Genomic DNA, 6,499 nt, shown 5'->3' with positions numbered 1-6,499 from the left:
GATTTAATAGGGTGCAAACAATTTCACGAGACACCAATGGATTCATTCTTTTACAACTTTTGTGCCTCGCTGATGGTATAGTGGTAAGATCGTCGCCTTGTAATGAAGGGGTCCCGGGGTTCGATACCTGGTGGAGGCACATGGCACAGTGGTTCGGATCCCACTTTAAACTGTAGGTCCAGTCCCAATTAGCCTTTCAGTGCGTAAAGTGGACTTGAAACGAAAAATCAATCTTACAACTTATTTTCATTTAGATCGTTTGGCACCCAGGACAGACTCCCGCTGCCCCCTAGCTACGGTTCTGAAGTTGATAAGACTAAGAAAAGCAGCTATTGCATGTGCTTCAAATGTTTTCTGTGACCGACGACATATGGAGTGGTAACAATGAGTTTAAATTTCTAGGGTGGGTAAATCGGCTCCCAATCTGAAGCTAATTGAATACAAAGTTGTGATTTACTATCAGTCGTGAATGCAGTGTATAATGAATGGGAAGAAAGGACTATGCAAGTCAGAAGTTGCCCATTACAATGCACAAGATTTTGCATTCAACTTGTTCTACCCCTTTCACACTTGATTTGATTTTTCTTATCGCTTTTTTGCAACTTTTGGCTAATCGTGATGAGGATGAGTGACATAATGAAACTAATGAAGGGACACTCACAGAAAACATCGAAGCCCCATATGGAATTCGAACCCAGGTTCCCTGGCATACTAGTGCACTGTGATAACCACTCTGCCATAGAGGTTGGCCTGCACACTTGTTGGCTTGTAAAGATACATATCCATGATTGAAGACTGGAAAACTAAACAGGCATGTCAGAGCATCACTTATGTTGCAATGTGCCAGTTTTTTCTATTATGGATTATTTTGAAAATGTATAATACACTATCTACCAAAAAGTAATTGGGCACCTATGATGGTGGTTAATTTAGTATGTAATTTGAATCATTTAGTATCATTTAGTGGGACCACTGGTGGTTGTTCGTGGCACAATGAACTCACAGGCATACTGTACAATACTAGACAATGAAATGCTCCCAACCTTGTGTCGTTTTTACAGAATGGACCCCCGTTACTTCCAGGATGACAATGTTAGGTGACATGTTTCGGAGGCTACTATGCAGTGGTATGCCGACAACAATGTTCACCGATTGGTCTGGCTTGCACAGAGTCCTCATCTCAATCCCACAGAACACCTTTGGGAGGCATTGGACTGGCGGGTGAGGTCTCGGGAGATGCGGCCAAATTCCATTGTCCAACTAAGTGAGATCTTGCAAGAGGAATGGCGACACATTCCAATGGACGTCCTCCACAAACTAGTCGAGAGCATGCCTGACAGAGTGGCTGCTGTTAATAGCAGCAAGAGGTGTCTCCACGAGGTTCTAACAGGGTTCGCACCACCAGAAAAACATTTTGTACACGTGCCCAATTACTTTTTGGTAGATAGTGTATAAAGAAAAGGAATGCAAGCATCAGAAAAATTAAAAACATTGCAAATCGATCATTCTTCATCTAAGTGCGTAGCTTAAAATCAATGTAATTTTTCATTTTATAGAATGCATTGTTTACATACTAGCGGTTACAAGGTAGGTTATCTCGGGAATCTCTTAAGAACTTTCAAATTGTACTAAATTTCAATATTAATATGAAATAGCACACAAGCTTGGAACAAAAACCATCGGATAAAATAATGAAAATTGCATATTTGATAATAGGGTGTCTGTCCAAATATGGGGTCTATACAATGTTGACACCTAATTCGTGTTACTGCAAGTCACTGAAAACAATTATTTATTGTCGTTGAATTTGCAAAATTTGATTTATATTACCTATAAATTCCAGGCAGAAATATAAGGGAGTATATCGAGAAACTTCTTCTCAACAGAGGATGGAAACACTGAAAACTGTACTAGTGTCCATTCAAAACTTTAAAATAACTGCCATTTGGAAAAACACTGGCAATTTCTGAAATTCAGATATAACACTGGTGCTACTGTGGGAACAATGTCTATTGTTGTACAGTAGTTGTGATGATTTGGCAGCAGCCAGACATATTTTGTATTTTTCACACTTCATTTGTACCAAATTGTTGCAACCCCTTGCTTATAAAGAGAATACTGCTTTATCTCGTGAAATTCATGGCGTGTCATGATGGCACAAAAATACAAACAATGAAATGAAAAATTGAAATCATTGTCTACAAAAATGAGAAACTTTCTGTTTGAGACTTGCAATATTACATACTGTTCGGAAAAAAATGCATATCACTAAATTCTAACCTTTTGGAACCCAAGGCCATTTTCACATGTAAACCCCCTTGGTGCCCAAGCCGATTTTGGGCAAAATGCAGAGTTTCAATTAAATGAGTGTAGATCGGAGATTAATTGCCCTAGAGAGATGAGTGATATACCGTTGTACGCGGAATGAACCAGAGATTCAGACTATATGAAATTTATGCAAATTCGGCGTATATGTGGTGGTGGGGAGGGGACTAACTCAAAATTCCGGGGAAAAAAATTTGGTTCCCCCACCCTCCCCTCAAGAAAAAGTACATGACAGTGTTGACATGCACATGGAAATGATCGCTGACATGTAAGGAACACAAAAATATTTGCATTATTATCATATGACCAATGTAACTTGAGTTGTACCCACAAAAGGAATGGTCAGCACACCACTGATTCAAGCTTCAAAATGCAGAGTTACATTGAAATGACTAACTCAGAGTCTATTTGTCCTGGAGATATGAAAGAAATACCGTTGTATGCAGAATGAATCACAGATTCAGTATATAATTTATGCACATTCGGCATATATATGGAGGTGAAAGGGGGAAATCCCCTGAAAATACTTTTTTTTAAAGAAATTGGTTCTCCCCCCCCACCCGGAAAAAAGGATATGAAAAGTTCAAAATGCGCATAGAAATTATCGCTGGCATGTAAGGAACACAAAAATATTTGCATTATTATCGTATGACCAATGTAACTTGAGTTGTAACCCCAAAAGGAATGGTCGGCACGCCACTGATTCAAGCTTCAAAATGCAGAGTTACATTGAAATGACTATAGCTCAGAAACTAAATGCCCTAGAGATATGAAAGATATACCGTTGTACGCAGAATGAAGCACAGATTCAGACGATATATAATTAATGCACATTCGGCGTACATATGGAGGGGGAAATCTCCTCAAAAATACTTTTCTTAAAAAAAAAATGACCCCCCCCCCCCCCGAAAAAATGTCAAAATGCAAAATTTATGCAAATTTGGTGTATATATGGAGGGGGAAGGGAGAAAACCCTCAAAAATTATTTTAAAATATTGTCACCACCCAAAAAATGTCCTCGCACTTGGGCACAAAACGACACCTACACACAACATTCACGGACGAAAAGCTAGAACGAAATGAAAAATGAGCGCCAATTCTTGCAGCTGCTTGAAATTCTATTTGTAGACAATGCAGGGTAACCTCTGTTGCAACTTGTGGACACTTGTGCTAAAAAAAACAAAGATTTCCTTCAGCGCGCTTCGAAATTCCATTCTCACAATGCAGATTCAACAACTAGTCTTCCCCCTCCCCCTGCTTGCACCCTCACGGAAAACTTTCATTTTGACATCGGATACTGATAAACAAGCTTCCTTCGAATGCCGTTCACAGGAGGGAGTGAAAAGCATTGCTTCAGAACAACAAAGACGGTCTTCCTTTGTTGGCAAAAATTTGACCTTGAAAAGAGACGCAAAAGAGAAGGCCCTTTCCCCCTCCATTTTCATGAAGACAAAAAAAAATGCAAAAAAACATTTCTGTTAAATACATGTGTTAGGAACAATATAAAAAAAATCGAAAAGTTATAACGTAAAAACTACGACCTTGACACAGCATCTCGATTGAGATGCTTGGGACCGTGAGGGTTACATTTGAGTATCTCGATCGAGATGCTTGGGACACAATAGGTTAAAGAATGAAAACTTTATCACTGTAAACCATGTTGGTAAATGTTCTTACTCAACACATCTAGCTTAACACATTCTAGCATGGGATAATCGAGGTCAACAAAACTATATGTACTTCGAGTTTATGTGATCTCATGGGTTCTAACCAATATTAGGATATTTTTTTTCTGAATTGCATTATTGTAACTTTCTTGTGTATGATTTGTATTACTGTGTAGATTCCATATTTCAGGTTTGTGCGACTGTCACTATTTATATATATTCTTTGGTATTTCTAAAAATTAAAAATACAAAATTATTTACTACTTACGTAAAGTGAGTATTTATTTTGTACACCGACGTTTCAGGAACCAATATTCCCTTCTTTAGGTCCTATATTTCGGCTATCTGAATATTGCCATAGCCACGTCAATTCATACTCTTGTCATGGAAAGGATTAGGTATCATATGGTAAAGGTAAAATATTTGGAAAATGCTAAAACATTAGCTGGCCCCATACTCACTGTTATTAAAATAATCACTATAAAACCTTCCAATAAAAGACTATCGTCCAAGTTAAAAATTGCTTAGGAGGAACGTCTATGAGGCCCCGTAAATTTGTAAAAATAGAGAGAATAAACTTCACAGAGAAGACGGTAATATAGACGAACTATGGATTGAAATGCTCAAAAAACGGGAGAAACTGGAATACGAGAAAATTGGATTCCAGGTTCTCTGATGTAATACGGGAAGTCCAAGTTATATGCAATTTTATTCTTGAAATGAAGTAATGAAGAGGCATTGAAGGGGAGGGGAGAATCGACTTGCCCGCAACCTCACGCATACGATAAGGAAAGCACAGGCAGTCCGCATGAGAATAGTGCGATAAGAGGACATCTTTTCTTTTTTTAAAATGTTTCAACTTGCACGAGGGTCTTTTAGTGGAAGGTTTTATAGTTATTATTTTAATAACGGTGAGTATGGGGCCAGCTAATGTTTTAGCGTTTTCCAAATATTTTACCTTTACCATATGATACCTAATCCTTTCCACGACGAGAGTAAGAATTGACGTGGTTGTGGCAATATTCAGATAGCCGAAATATAGGACCTGAAGAAGGGAACAGTGGTTCCTGAAACGTCGTCGGTGTACAAAATAAATGATCACTTTACGTAAGTAATAAATAATTTTGTATTTTTAATTTTTAGAAATACCAAAGAATATACTGTATACTGTGTAGATTTTACCACTGTTGCAACAAGTTGCTAGATTACAATTTCCATTCTGCTTGCAAACTATCTGGATCTATAAAATAAGAAAAATTTCATAAAATTGAACATACATTTGAGATTGTAAAATTTGTACATTCAATCAATTTTCATTAAACTTTGAAGAAATTCAAATTGTTTATGTTCATAAAATTAAGGTGCTTAGTCATTAAATGTTATGGACAGATTTCATTGACAGAACATTTAAACATGAGATAACTTTCTGTAGGACAAATAGTTTAATAGAATCCTAGTTTTTTCTCAGACATTTCTTAATTCCCATCAATGTCTAAAAAACAAGAAAATGCTGTTCAAGGAATTCAGTTTATAAGCTTTACTGACAAGGACCTAGAGGTATTACATATTTCAGGGGACAATAATTTAAAAACTTAGGGATTTTCTTGTGTTATTTTATTGGAACCACTTGGATTGAATGTATAAAGCAGGAAAATGTAGAAACAAAGTTCTAAAGTTAGCTTACTCGCTGACAAAACTATCTTGACAGTCTTGACAAAGTTTAAAATTTCAAAGACCTTTTTGATTTTAAATTTTGAACTGCTTGCGAAATTATTTTAGACTGGAGGGGAAGGGAGAAATATATTCATCTACAAACTCACCCCCTCCCCTCATAAATTAAATTACTATATTAAAAATATATTATTAATTACATAAAAAAATGTTACTTTTATATATATCAGATTTTATAAAGTAGCAAACTATTTCCTTTACTAACTGGTTAAAGATGTTAATAAATTTGAAGTTTTTATTTAGTTTTTGCTTTATGTTAATATAAATCAATTAATTTCATAGTTATTATTGCTTTACTTTTATTGTGCATATTTATGTAGATTTGTTAATGATCTCTTGAGAGAGAAAAAGCCTTGAACCCCCAGAACTACACTAATTTGCGTATGTTTTCGGTATTATTCTTAGCACAGTATATTTGAAATCAAAAGTAATTGCTTCTTTTGTTGTAACAAAAACTCCCGCCCCAAAATTTTTGGTGGTCGGATTTTTGAGGCCTAGATGTCATGTCAACCAAGTTCTTCAGAGTTCAAAATGTTTCTAGCAAGATATGGTGACAGGTAAAAAGCTGGATAAAATTATTTATTTTGTAGTTTATGGTTCTTAAAAGCATACAAACACAATATTCGAGGTAATGTTTCGGGAGAACATACGTTACATAAAATATTGTGTTCATATGCTTGCAAGAAAAATGGATGAAATTGATTAAAGGGTAAGGAAACTAATACAATATTGAATTGGTGTAGTGGATGGCATTTCCTGACCATTCACATGGGTTT

The sequence above is a fragment of the Lepisma saccharinum genome, chromosome 1 (assembly GCF_977018435.1).
Source record: "Lepisma saccharinum chromosome 1, izLepSacc3.1, whole genome shotgun sequence".
NCBI lineage: Eukaryota > Metazoa > Arthropoda > Insecta > Zygentoma > Lepismatidae > Lepisma > Lepisma saccharinum.
The sequence above is the reverse complement of the archived record's forward strand: the minus strand, read 5'-3'. Positions refer to the sequence as shown.